Source organism: Callorhinus ursinus, unplaced genomic scaffold (genome assembly GCF_003265705.2).
Source record: "Callorhinus ursinus isolate GAN/ISIS: 27379988/994484 unplaced genomic scaffold, GSC_fseal_2.0 scaffold8, whole genome shotgun sequence".
Classification (NCBI taxonomy): Eukaryota; Metazoa; Chordata; class Mammalia; order Carnivora; family Otariidae; genus Callorhinus; species Callorhinus ursinus.
Genome location: NW_027397070.1, coordinates 41,408,771 through 41,423,002, shown reverse-complemented (window position 1 = coordinate 41,423,002; position 14,232 = coordinate 41,408,771). Strand labels below are relative to the sequence as shown.

The 14,232-nt window shown below is 51.5% G+C and overlaps 1 long non-coding RNA gene across 1 annotated transcript; it reads left to right on the top strand.

Moving 5' to 3' along the window:
* The first annotated feature begins 1,500 nt into the window (after positions 1 to 1,500).
* Positions 1,501 to 13,436, top strand: LOC141373267 (uncharacterized). Its single transcript, XR_012379050.1, has 5 exons — positions 1,501 to 1,692; positions 1,965 to 2,246; positions 4,410 to 4,495; positions 7,201 to 9,970; positions 13,092 to 13,436. It is a non-coding gene; the product is annotated as an uncharacterized lncRNA (long non-coding RNA).
* Positions 13,437 to 14,232: the final 796 nt, after the last annotated feature.

The window sequence follows — 14,232 nt, the reverse complement described above, 5'->3', positions numbered from 1 at the left end:
TTTTGAGGAGGAAGAAGTCCCAAAGCTCCAAAGAGGGCTATGGACTGTCTGGAGGAGGAGGAGGAGGGCTGGAACTCAGGACCCTTTCTTGCCTTTCCTGGCTTCTCTGCCCCTCTGCACTCTGGGTGCCCCCTTCACAGCAAAGCCTTTCTAAACTGCATTTAGCACTCAGGCCCTCAGAGGCTGGCGTTTCCGGGATCTGGATCCCTCACCCCCTCGTTGAGCAAAATTTCCGGAGATCCTACCTCTGTCCCCCTAGCCCCCTGCCGCCCATGCTGGCCATTGGTGGGCGTCAAGGTGGGTGCACAGGGGAGAGGGGCTCCCTGCGCAGGGCTGGGGGTGGCTGGGACTCAGGGCCACATGGTGGGGCAGAGAATCGCCAGCTGTGGGGGAGGGTGGGTAACATGAGCCCTGGCCAGAGGGATCTGGGGCTGAGGGGAGGGGGAGGGGGAGGCGACGGGCTTTTGGGCACGTTCTCTCCTCCCCTATGTCACGAGGCACTTCATCCTTCATTCCTCTGGCACTGCCTGTCTTGCACAGCTGTTCTCAGACCCACAACTGGAGGCTGTCAAAGGTATTCGGTTTAGGCGCAAAAGTGGGTGCTCATGGCAGAGAGGGTGGCTTCAGGACGGTATGATAGAGGTCACTAGTGAATAAGAATAATATAAGACATAACCGGTATTTACTGAGGGCTCATGTTGTGCCAGTGTCTACCTCGATTACCTGGTTAAATTCACAATGGCTTGACAAGGTAGGTGTCATTTTACTGAGAGGGAAACTGAGGCTCAGAGAGGCTGAGTCACTTGCCCAAGGTTGCACAGCTATTAAGAGCTGGAGCCCGGAGTCAAACCCAAGAGGCTGAACCTTAGGGCCCAAGTTCTTGACATAGACAGTGGCCCAGCACTCAGTTATTCCCATTAGACCCTGACAGTGAGGAGAATTTAGGAGAGAATCTCCTGCTTGGATTTTGGACAGCCCCAAGGTAATGAGCAAGGCCAGTGGTGTCTGGGTGCCAACCAAACGAGTCTGGGCGGTCACACCTTGCTTGCGGGGGCGGGGGGCGGGGGAAAGCCAAGTCCACTGTTGTCCAAATAGACCTGGCCAGGAAGAGGTCACCCTGTCACCTCCTCAGGGAGTGGTGGGAATAACGGAGACGGCAGGGGTCCCACAGAGCTCCAGGCAGAGTCTTCCTGGCTTCAGGCTGGCCCTGGCCGATGGCTGGTCTGGGGGCTTTTCTGTGCTCTGAGCACATCTAAACATTTGGAGCAAAACAAGAAAGCGAACAATAGACGTTTGTGGGTTAGAGGACAGGGCCAACTTCCCCCTGGGACTCAGCACTGTTCATAAAGCGCCCCAGCTGCACTCTCACGCTGGGGATGTCACTGGGGCCTCCTTGAATCACAGCCTTGTCCTCGCTGGGGGCCGGCGACTGGCTCCTTTTATATCTCGTTGGGGGATGCAAATGCCGGTGGGGCAGCCGGCTGCTCAGGGGGAAGGCATGTTTTCCTGCCTGAATTTTGGGAAATCACACAGAAAAGACGCATCCGAGCCTGGCATTGTAGCTCTGCCAAGTCCTCCCCTGACAGACGTGTTCTGATCAGAGCTGTTTGTCCCACAGGAAAAGAATCAGCTTTCTATCAAGTGGACTCTGGGCACTGCCCCAGAGAGCTCAAGCTCCCAAGGACCTAGAGAGTAAGTGGAACGGACTAGTGTTGAGAGCAGTCTGGCCAGCCAGCGATGGTGGCGGCACCCTCAGAAAGGGGCCCGTGGGGTGTCGTGCTGGGGGGGGGGTGGGAGGCGGGCCAGTGGTGGGCTTCTCTGAGCCGAGCCCCCTCGGGCTGTTCAGACCATGGCTTCCCATTGTCACAGCCAAGGGCAGCAGGGCAGGGAGGGTGTTAGGCGCAGAAAAAGTCAGTGGGTGGAAGGGTACAAACTGGAGCTTTGGACCCCCTTCTCGTTCACAGCTGACCCAGTCATGCCAGCTGAGGCCCAGTCAGGCTAAATCCCCCGATCCAGCGCTCCCGCATCGACCCCCAGGACCCCCAGACAACTGCGAGGAGCTGACGTGGAGTGTCCCCGCCTGGATGGCATCCCTGGAAAAGGCTGGAGTGTTTCTAAAGAGGCTGTTCAGACATCACATCACAGTCCCAGACGGCCGAGAGGTTCTTGCACTCACTTGGCTGCCCTCCCTGGGAAATGCTTTGGATCAGACAGCACTTCTGGGTTGTTTTTGCCTGAGGAAAGCGGTAAGAATTCAGCAAGAATCCCATGGTTGAAGGAAAAGTCAGTGGATTTACTTAGCAAAAGTATTTGCAGAGAACCGTCCAGAAGGTGAGCAGGGTGGCGCTGCAGGCCCGGGACTGAAGACACTGGTGTGGGCAAGAAGGCCTCCAGATGAGAGCACCTTGGGAGCAGACCAAGAAGAATCTAGAGACTAATGGCTTGGCTTCTGGAGAATAAAGAAAGGGTTTTTTTTTAGTGCCTAAGAAGTTCAAAATGGCCGTGCTAGGTCACGCCCACAAGCTCTGTGTTACAGAGTTCTTCCGGAGGGTCTCCCGCGCCCCGTGTCCCCTGGTCATTTAGCAGACGCTTCCTGAGGGCCGCCAGATGCCTGCAGGCAGGCCAGCTGTGGTTCCACGGTGTGGAGGGTGGGCAGAGGGTGCTCGGTGGCAGGGCAGAAGCGTGAGCCTGGGTTCGCAGACACCGGAGGAGCCGAATCCTCAGGAACGAGCCAGGAGTTGGCCGGGCAGCCGGAGAGGAAGGACAGCTAATCCAGGCAGAGCCCAGAGGGAAAGCATGCCCCCTCCCCACCCCTAGAGACAGCTGGGACAATGGCTTATGAGGGGAGCGGGTGCCCAAAGAAGAGTAAGGCCAGCCCTGCATTCTTTGCTTCGACTCTCACGGTTTTCTGTCAGCCAGGCACAGGCGGGCTGTGAAAACTTCCTGGCACAAGGGCCTCTGTTGAGTTAAGTTCCATCCCTTTTGGCACATTGATTAAAGGCCTCATCCCTGGCTTTGGTGCCGGGGTGACCCCCACAGAGAATGTGCCTATAGGATACACTCTCCGTTCATACCTAAGGCTTTCCTGAAAATTCGCCGGTCTGACGTGCAAGAGGCAAAGCGAGCACCTGAAAGCTATAAGGGCGGGTTCTGTTCCCAGGGGGCCGAACAATATTATCACTGTATTTTCTTGATTTCCAGTCTCACAGCATCACCCTCACCCTTGCTCTGAAACACTGTCATTAAATCAATGCAGCTTTAGAACTGGGGGAACATGGGAAATCCCCAATCACACCTCACCTTTCAATCCAATCTTTGACCATGTTAGGTCCGGAATGTCCTATATGCTCTCTAATTTATTCTTCTCCTTCACAATTGAACACACAGGCGACTGGCTGAAATCCAGGGAGCGTTTGATGGAGGCCACGTAGTCTTGTGGCGCGCCTAATGATTTCCATCTTTGTCTCAATTATATTAAGTTTGGAGACCTGCCTTTCTTATCACCAGCATCAGCACTTCATTTTTCCATTTTCCACTTGTTCTTATAAAATAACAAGGTCAAAATGCAGGAACATATTCAAATACTCGCACAAACACTGCTGAACAGTCAAAAGGTGATGCTGCTGAAACCAAACGCTTGGCCGCCAGGCAGCATTCCCACGTGATGGCTTGAAATGTGAATTCATCTGCCAATGCAGGAGAGCTTGAAATCAGTGGTTGGCTGGCGCCCGCAAGGAATCAGGGTGGTGTATATAGGTCAATGCAGAATGTATGAAAAAGAAGGGTGGGCCAGAGTGAAAGGTACAAGCAGAAGGTCGTCTACAGTGATCCCATCCTCTGGCGCTCAGTGGGGTATAAATCCTGCTACCCCTCCTGCCCAGATGTACAGGCACTGCCACGCAATGGGACTGTTGGTGATGGCTCTTCTCCAAGCAGGTTGTATTGTATCACAGACATGCTCCGGTACACCTTCCAACATCTCTGAGTCTGCAGGTGTGTGTGCGTGAGGGAAGAGGGGTTGTAGGGACCACCATCCCATTTTCCTATTCAGCACACTCATCGCAGAGAGAAGTCAATTCTAGGTAACACTTTCCCAAACAACTCAGCTGCAGGCTGATCGGCAGGCGGCCGGGGGGGGGGGGGGGGCTGGGGGCTGTTATCATCTCCAGAGATAGGAGGCTTACCGGCCAACAGAGTGGCGAAAGGACACTTAGTGTTAGCTTGAAGAAATTCCTAAGAAGACGGAAGGGTGCCTGGAAACAGGCAGCCAGGATTTCTCTGCCACTTAGCAACCCTGGCAGCTGAACGTGACTTAGGTCTCTAAGCTTGTAGCGAGTGTGGAGTGTGGTCCTAGCACACTCAGCAGTTCTGAGGGATACACTGAGAAGAGACTTTTCATCTCTCCACAGAGCTGCGTGAATACCAAGAACCTTTCCTCAAAGCGCCTGGCTCTTGAATCAGAATCCTTTATGTGGGAAGGATTTGTGAGGAAGTGGTAAGTGAAAACCTGGTCTTTATTCCATGCCTAACTAGCACGTTAGAAGGTAAAGAACCCAATCGTGGACATAGGAGACCTGGCCTCCAGGCCCCCCTCAGCCCTGTCTTTCTGAGTGGTTCTGGGAAGGTTTCCTCATTTGCAAAATAAGAAGGTTGGTCTGTATGAGCTCTCAGCTCGAATACTCACGGTATTGGTGAGTTGAGACAACAATGTGAATCAAAGTGTGATTTAAAAAAATACATCTCGGGAAATATTTATGGTCTTTGCAACTAGAAATGTGACCAAGGCAATGTAAGTCAACCCTCAGATTTATAACAAACCACGAGGGAGGATTCTGGGGCTCCCAATCAGGCCTAGAACACAACAAAATTACAAAGTCCTTTGCTTCTGAATCAAATCCTCCCAAGCCAGTTCCTCCTCCTTCACCTGCCCTGGGTGGAAGGTTTCCCTTCGAGATTCTGAGGGGTATGGGGGCTTTGGTCACAAGCGAAAAGAAGAAAACCTCCTTTTGATTAAACTGAGGACCAAACACTTCCCAGAGTTGCTAAGGCCCACATTTTGTGTTTTGCTTGAAGTTGGCGAGGCCTAGTCTGAAAGGCAGTGTCCCCCTACCTTTAAAGAAAATGGGACGGAGAGGTGGGGTTTGTGATTTTCCTGTTGCAAACCTTCCCCGTGCAAGGCCTCCTCCTCCTCCTCCTCCTCCGCAGTGCAGGTAAACAAACACCTGAGCTGGGAAGGAAAACTACCTGGGAGCGTGCAGGGAATGCCAGCAGGACAAGGGGAGGGAGGGCGCAGGGGCAGGGCCAGCTCTCCAGCGAGCTGAAAGCCTACTTTTGTTTGAACCTCATCCGCAGTCCTCACCTACCTACCCTTGAGAGGGAGGGGCCAAACCGGGGAAGGTGTGATTTCCCCGAGGGCCCATTCCTAAAACCTGGCAGCAAGAGGGCCAGAAAGCTGTGGGTGCAGAAAGCCCGGGGTGACGTCCTTTCTGCAGCGCCCCTTGGCGCCCCAAACCTGCGCTAAGGGATTCCACACCTCACCCCCCCCACCCCCCACCCCCGTTCGGGTAGGTTTGTGCCCGCCCAAGTGTCACACTTTTCAAAGTGAGTGATAGGCACTTTCTAAATGCTCAGCGACGGACTGAAAGCAAGCGTCTGACTTCGCGGGTTCGCACCCCCCTGACGGCCCGGGGACTGGTGCTCGGCTGACCTGCAGGACCTCCTTCCCTGCGCGCTTTGGAAATGCTTCTGTTCACCCTCAGGGTCCCCATTTTCTGATTCTTACTGTTGGGGGCCCCCCAAAGCCTCTGCACCCACCCCCAAGACGCAGCCCCGGCGACCGAAATGGCTGAGTCAACCTGGCGAAACAAGAGCGTCCCCAACGGGCCGGCCGCCCCCAACCCCCTTCGCCCCTCGCTCGGCCCCACAATGCGCCCTTGTGCCGCGCCTGCAGCCAGGCCCGGGGATTTGGCGCAGGGATGGGGGGGGGGGCAACAGTCGTCAGATATTTAAAACAGAGCCGAGGAAACAAAGCAGGCCTTTGTGCACAGAGACAGCCGGGAGCGGGGAGCAGGCAGCGCGAGGGGTGCTCGGCGCAGGCGCGCGGCGGGCCCAGCCGTGCTCAGGTTACCCAGAGTTTTCCACCAGGGTCCGCCCGGGCCTGTGTTAACCCCTTGCGGGCCGCTCCCCGGGGGGCAGGCGGACGGAGACGCTGCCTTTTCATCTGCTGCCCGTTACACGTTTAATTGAAAAAAGAAATAGTCATTTTCCATGTTTCTATAGGAAGCACAGATCATTAAAATAAAATGATATACCAATTGGGAACCCAGATTTTAAATGAGTGGGATTTAATGGGACACTTGGGCAGTGTAAAAATCAAGGCATTTCGAGAAGACGCCTTCTTCGGACGCCAGTGAAACATTTTTAAAGGACTAGCTTCTTCTGTCTTGTGTACGCTGGGTGATTGGCTGCTTCGTTTTCCTGTTTACAGTCACTTGGGATTTGGAAGAAATGTTGGTTATTGTCAAGGTTCTGACTTTTGTTTGGGGTGGTGGGCTGGACGGTGTTTATTTATTTTTTAAAAACAACTAAATAGAGGTAGAGTGTGCACGGCACAAAGATGAGATTGGGTCATGAACTAAGGGATATAATTAATCTCATCTATGCACTAGAGTTTCTTATAGAAAGACAGAGGGAAGGAGGGAGGGGGAAGGAAGGAAGGAAGAAAGGAAGGGAGGGAAGGAGGGAGGGAGGGAGGGGAAGGAAGGAAAGAGTTATTAAGCACATTTTGTTGTGTTGGGGAGGAGATTGAAGAGGTCTCTCCGGTAGTATAGACTAGGAGTGACTTGGGGATGGGATGTGCAGAGTACTCCATCCTGCTTTATACTAGCAATGATCACCTTCCCCTGGTAGGTAATGAGGAGTGACAGAGGCTGGGGAAGTTAACTGCAGATTTAGAAGTGAGTTATTATGCTTGAATTATCCACATGAATGGGAAGGGCAGTCTCAAACCTCCAGGTGATTCTACAGCCTTCCAAACAAAGCTCCTGGGCCCAAGGTTAGAGGGACAGCCCCCAACAAAGCAAGTCGGGGGAGGGGAAGGACATCTCATGATGTGTGTGTTAGGACTTTGCATTAGCTTACTCTGCTCTGCCCATGTCCACACATCTGAGGAATTTATGGCTCTTTCTCTTTCCCTCACAGCTTCATGACCAGGTGGTCACAAGAAAGCAGAGATTTCCATGTGAGGTCATCTTGGCAAAGAAGCCCCCTCACGATCCTTGATTTCCGGGTCTCCAGGGCAACCACTGCTGGGGTGTCATAGGCACCAGAGCGTGTCCCTTGAAGTCCACACTGGGCAGATAAGCCATTTTTTGGCAACTGCCATGTAACAAATTCATTCTCAAATGAGGATGATGTATGTGGTTTTTTTCCACTCTCTTCCACATTCTGGCCCAGAATTCTGGGCATAGGACGTAGTCTAAGAATGTACCTTGGGATGGGAGTTAAGAGAATAATGTGAGGAAGGACTTGGAGAAAGAAGTACTTCTAATCTGAAACTAATGATGTACTATATGTTGGCTCGTTGAATTTAAATTTTAAAAAAAGTACAAAAAAAAGTACCTTCTTCTAGACAGAGGGACAAGGTAGTTTTCCTTTTGGCTCCCCCAGTCCATAGCTCATTTCCTCTCCCTCTCCAAGCTCGATAAAGGAAGTTGTGGTAGACAGTCCCCAAATTGGTAGCCCCCAGTCTTTCCCTCCTGATGTTTATGCGCTGCTTCTCACCTCTCCAAACTGGGATAGCCATAGAGCCTGGCTTGACCAACAGAATACAGTAGGTTACATTCTGGAACTTCCAAGGCTTGGTTATCAGAAGCTTTGTGATATCTGTCTGGGTCTTTTAGAAGCTTTAGTCCTGGGACACTTGCTCTAAAAACCAGCTACCATCCAGTAAGAAGGCCAAGCCACACAAAGAGGCTGGAAATAGGTGCTCTCATCAAGAACCCCAGCTGAGCTCTCCGCCCAAGATTCACATCACTGCCAGCCTTGTGAATGAAGGGCATCCACTTGGCTGTGCAGCTCAGTAGAACTTTGGGGGCACTCCAGCCCTAGCGACCGTGTGACTGTAACTGTGTTACAGATCCTGAGTGAGAACCAGCTAGCTGAGCCGGGTCAGCACAGGTACAAGAGAGCAGAGTTGTTTCAAGGTCCTACGTTTTAGGGCGTTCTGTTATGTAGCAATAGGTAATTGAACAGGAACGCAATGCTGGGTGGGGAGTGAAAGGAGAGGGGAGGAGCTCATGACAACGTAATCACTTTGAGGGGCTCTATTTCTCTTTCTCTCCCCCTTGGTACCCCCAACACCAGCTGTTCTTTCTGAGCTGTGCCCGGCCCACAGCCCACAGACCTTGTCCTGCTGCTGATTGTAGCGCGTGTACTCAGCTCCTCCGTGGGATGGGGGACACCCTGAGGGTAGGGCTCTGTCTGATTTGATTCTTACCCTCCCTGGTACTGACAGATTCGTCAGGCTGCTCTAGTGGATACACATGGAGAATAACTGCTGGAACAGGATTTCAAGGTGCTTTAAGTGACTTGGCTTCTGATCTTTGACATTTAATACCTGATATCTTATGTCTCTGCTGCCTGGGCCCACCTAGGGGCTAGCCACATCATGGGGGAGTCTGAACCCCACCAATGCTCTGGCCACTCAAGGGAAGGAGATCAGGGTCAAGGGGGCAGTTACAAATCTCCTGATTGGATTTGTCCCTCTGGAGGCTTTGGAACCAGAGAGAGGACACGCGTGACGGCTCTGGGAACCAGAGGGGGTTTGTAACTGTGCGGGGGGAAGGAGACCCCACGAGAGTGCAAGCCCCCAGGCAGGACTCATTAGTGGCGCTCCCAGGAACAGTTGAGAGCCCATCATGTGAAGGACACTTCCACATGTTCAAGGCCTCCCCTGGCTGTCCATCACTGGATGTGTGTGTTTAAGCCATGCCGGCCAAGGTCAGTGGCGGAGATGCAGGTCAGCTTGTGTAGAACCTGGTGTCTGCTCAGGGGCCCCGCTAAACCCAGGGCACATTCAGAGCTTGTGAGAGAGGGAGGAGCAAAGGCAGGACAGGGTCAGCTCAGGAGAAGTTTCTTTGTCCCTTCAATAAACATTCACCTGTAGCCAAGCGTGGCTCCAGGCACGGGGCACACAGTAGGAGGCAGTCCCTGCTTCCAGGTAAACATCTTCTGGGGGAGTTGTATCTCAGATCACGTCACCTGTGTCGGTAGAACTTGGCTGGCAATGAAAATCAGGGGAGCTGTGTCTTTCCTCCTTATTACAGCTTAGCCTTCTGACTTCATTTAAAGACCCGGAAATCCCCGCGCTGTGGAGGTGGTAATAGGTGTGGGCACAAAAGCCACATGATCTGGGTTCAAGTCCTGGCTTCACCAGAACTTACTGGCTGTGTGATCTTGGGCAAGTTGCTTAATCTCTCTGAACCCCTTCCCCATCAGTAAAAATAAGTGCTTCATCTCAGGGTTGTATGGGGATTTGATGAGACCCTGTTGGCAAAACAAGCACTTAGCTCCATGCTCGTAGCTTGTTTTCTAGCCTCCAGGAAGACTGGGCAGATGGGCAGATACCACAGGATACCATGCTGGGAAAGCATTTCTGAGACAGGGCAGCTGCCTCTGCCCACAGGTAGGAGTTGCCTTTGTGACACGTCCCTGTGAGGTAAAGAAAGCAGTGAGGGACCACGGCCCATTCTCCTGTAGCAACCAAGCATTTGCTCGAATTGCAGTCCTTTTCCCAAGCAGCACACCTGTGTTATGCCACCATTCAGACGACATCGTCAGCTAATCATTCTGAGCAGGGAGTATGTTCTCTGGTGGGAAGCTGGGCCCTCCATGGGGAGGGTCGTTTTTCTGAGAAAATGCCCACTTTACCTCATCTCTCAGGCTGTACTTCCTAACCAACAGGCTCCAAGTAAGTGAAGCTAGAGCCCAGTGTCTGGGAAAGATTCTAAACCCCTGGTGTTTCCAACACAGAGGGGATATACTTCCTGTAAATCTTCACTCTCCTTAAAGTAGTTTAACAGAAATAAGGCATTTGATCCTTCCTTAGTACATCTCAATAGTTCAATTTTCACTGTCATCTGAACTCAGGACATAGAAAAATAAAACATAAAGCCTTATTGGGCCTACTGGTTTATCCATCATATTCTATTACCTTCTAAGAAGTCTGTCCAAGTAGCATATCTGGCCCCTTGAGGAACACCTGGCTGGACTATTTAGGTGGTGGCAAGGGAAGGATTGGCTTATTTTCCTCCCCAGATGTAATTCTTTGGGCTCTCCACCCAGGGTCACTGCTAGCTCACATGCATCTCTGTGCAGACAAGAAAAAGGCACCCGTTCCTCTGTGTGGAGGCAGCCATGCCGGGGGGGGGGGGGGGGGGACAGTGTGGCCAGCAGAGCGAGGGCTGGATTTCAGTCCCCACTTACCGTCTTGTGCCGTGAACAGCCTGCATGGCTCCACATGGTGGCCCTGCCTCTACCTACATCAGCAGGGTCACTAGCTCCAGTTTCTTTTCTTGGAGATGTGTCTGCTGGAGGGGGATAGGGAGGGGGTACTCATTGCTGTATGTTAGAGACAGGTTTCCCGAGGCCCAAGAGCAACACCTGACGTGGGTATGTTTGGAGGTCTGGGAGACTTTCAGGGTATGTGTAGTAAGGGCACTTTTTCAGGGACAGAGAACCCAGTCTTTGAAGTTAAGACAGTTCTGGGGGATGGAACAGCTGGTCAGTCTGCCCACAATCCTGCTGGGAAACCTGACAGCAAACAGCCTCGGATTTGCTCATTTGGATGCTTTATGGTCATTTCCAAGAACGCTTTACAGTCTTCTGAGAAAGAGAGGGTAGGTTCGTGGCACTAGTCTCCCCTTGTCTTCTTTTGAGCTTTGGTCTGTGGTTAGGACATCTGGGCACAGGAGTTTAACCCATCTCTGCTTTCTTATGTAAATCCAATCACCTGTCAAGAGGCTGACCTTCCCTGCTTTAATGAGTTCATTTATGGAGTTCTCCATGGTGTGATCTGTGGGGGAAGGGGGTGGGTCCAGAAGACTCCCTGTGGGATCTCAGGGGTATCATCTTCCCTAGTTGTGACCCAGCAAACTCACCTCTAAAATGGAATGAACAGCACGCAACACATCCATATCATGAATAGATTCATGAGGACTCACGACTTTAAAGTTTAGTTAGATTTTTTTGGTAAATGGATGCATTACTAGACCCAGCACCAAATCCTGTTAGTAACCAAGGGCTCTCAGGACGTGTGGAGATATTTGTTCATTTCCTAGTTTATTCGTTCAATAAACATTTACTGCATACTCCCATGTGCCAGCTCTGTACTAGGCTCTGCGTGAAGAGGCAAACGAGAAAAATACTCTTTTGCTTTCTGTTTAAGTGCCATTTCCTTGGGAAGGCTTCCCTGACTACACCCTCCCAAGGCTTGGGACCCCTGTGTATATTCCCTTTTGGTAAACAGCACTGTACTTTAATTACTTGATCCATTTCTATTTTCACTACTAGACAGCTTCAGGAGCAAAGGGGCCATGTCTGGTTGGCACTAAATTCTGGTGCCATGTGGCCCCCCAAAATATGGATTGAATGAATCCATTTGTAACCCATCTTGTATACTAGATCAGAGTGGCTTCTCCTCCTGTGATACTCCTGTGTTTAGGGCATCCGGCTCATGTGGAGGGTTGAATCCCAAGCAGGGATTCCTCTGCTCCTGAGAGGGTCAGGACCAAATGATTGCCAAGGACCGTCCAGCTTAAAGTCAGCAGTTCTAGGACAGATGGGGCTCTAGAGGCCTGGACAATAAACAGGTTACCAGAGTGTGGGGGTGCGGGCCAGGTGAGAGGCATGCTTGCAGGAACATTCCAGGTGCCCAAGCTCCAGACCTAATCCCTTCTTTGGGAAAGAAACAAAGATGTGAACTGGGAATGCAGCTTTGAAGAGGAGCCTCCGGTGGGCCTGATGCCGACCATCCTCCACTCCTAGCACATGTGCTTCAGTTGGGGGAGATTGACCTCCAATGCGTCTGCCAGAGGCAAGAGGAGAGAGGGGAGTGGTGCTGTGGCTGTTGGCCTGCCTCCTACACCTGAGAACTCCGTGTCTGGTTACATTCACTGTCACTGTGCACAGAACGGAGGTCACTGCTGGGAGGAGATTAGTTGGGCCCCGGTTGCTGACAGCACTGTTTTAGTCTTGCCTGGCCATTAAATCCTGGCTTTGTTGTTCTGTTGTCAATAGCAACAGGAGGCAAGGCAGTTTACTCCATGTTGGGAGCTTATTTTTCTCTCCTGTTAGATGGGCTATAACCAGCCCAGGGCCCTTGCATGCAGGCTGGGTGCCCTGGGCTCCCCATCAAGGCCTGAAAATCCACACCCTGGTGGCGGGGGAGGAAAAGGTCAGGCTGGCTCTGCCCAGACACACTGGGAGTGGCAGGGTGAAGGGGGACCTGTGAGTGGGGAGTTATCAGCTCTCCTAAGATTGGGCTCAGTTGCCCCTCAGTTGCTACTAAATATCCATGGTGGCTGCCTCAGGTATGCTTAAAGCGTGGGGAGTGGAGGAAGAAAAAGGAGAGGAAAAAAGGAAAAAAAAAACCCAGAAAAGGAATTTTAAGAGTAGAAGAAAAAGAGACGGGGAGGGAATGAGAAGAGGAGAAAGGTGTCTGTGGGGAATTGCAGTAACCCTAATGGCAGCCTCTGGCATCACTTGGGATCTGAAGCCAATGTGGGGTGACCCCACAGGCCTGGATGAAAAAAATAGGGCTTCTCTCTGAACGGGGATTTTGTTTCCCATGGGGAAGGGGCTGCCGCCATGGAGGGGTGGACGGATGGATTGATGGATGGATGGGTAGACGGATAGGACAAAGACCAGCAGGATAGGATTTGCCAGCGATTGGAGGGGTGAAAGGGGAAGAGGTAGAGGGAAAAGTGAGAGGATCCAGTTGTGGGGTGAACCATTTTATTTTTATTTATTTATTTATTTATTTATTTATTTATTTATTTATTTATTTTTAAAAGATTTTATTTATTTGACAGAGAGAGACACAGCGAGAGAGGGAACACAAGCAGGGGGAGTGCAAGAGAGAGAGAAGCAGACTCCCCGCTGAGCAGGGGGCCCGATGCGGGGCTTGATCCCAGGACCCTGGGATCACGACCTGAGCCAAAGGCAGACGCCCAACGACTGAGCCACCCAGGCGCCCCTGGGGTGAACCATTTTAGACAGGGACTATCAACTATGATATTGGTGCCAAGCGGTGGTGGTGGTGGGGGGGCTTCTCTCTGCCCCATTGCTGTCTTCAATAAACATATGACCTAAGAGAAAAATAGTATTTACTATACAAATAGCCTGAAGAAAAATCCCCTAGCTTTTGTATTACCCAGTTTTCCATCTCTAGATCCTCCTTTACCAGAACTCCAGAGCTGCCACTGGCCAAATGCAAGGCATTGTGTCTCCTTTAACTAAATCCCTTCCAAGACCAAGTGAATTTGGCTTGGATAGATGGCAAGGGCCTGAAACATAATTAGAGGAAGCAGGGAAAATAAGCTTCAGATTAGTTTGAGGATAGGAAGAGTTAAAGAGCCTCAATACTGTCAGTCATTCCTACTCAGGGATTTGGAGTATTAATTACTCTAACAATAGCAAATCATTGAGTAGATTGTCTCTTTTCTCCCTTCAGTAAAAAATGTTAAGTATAGACCTATTCCCGGGGAAGGCCCCAGTGGGAATTAGGGTCAGGGTCAAGGGTTAGGAGTCAAAGGGTTACACCCTCCAAGCCTTGAACCAAAAGTGTGGGTGGCTGGCACAGAGGTGAGCCAAGCTTCTTTCACAGAAGTTCCTTATCGGAAGTCAGACTACACAGAGGGATACTGTCAGTCAGGTTATAACAACTAATGATGGTGGGAGCAGGTCAGAAGGGGCATCAAGTAGAGGCTGTAGGGTAAGGTTGCCATTCTTTGGGCCCTGCTACTGTAGGGGCCTGATGACTCACTTGGGAATCCCTGAGCTCCTGGGTAGATCCAGTCCAACAACCTGCCTAGGTGCATTCTCAGGTAAGTCTGGGTTGCCTTCCATATCAACAAAATAATAGGAAAACACTGGCCTTTTCTCTAAAGAAGATGCAGTGTCATGTTCAAGCCTCTGTGAGAGTTGAAGAATGAGGAGGTCTGGTTCCCAGAA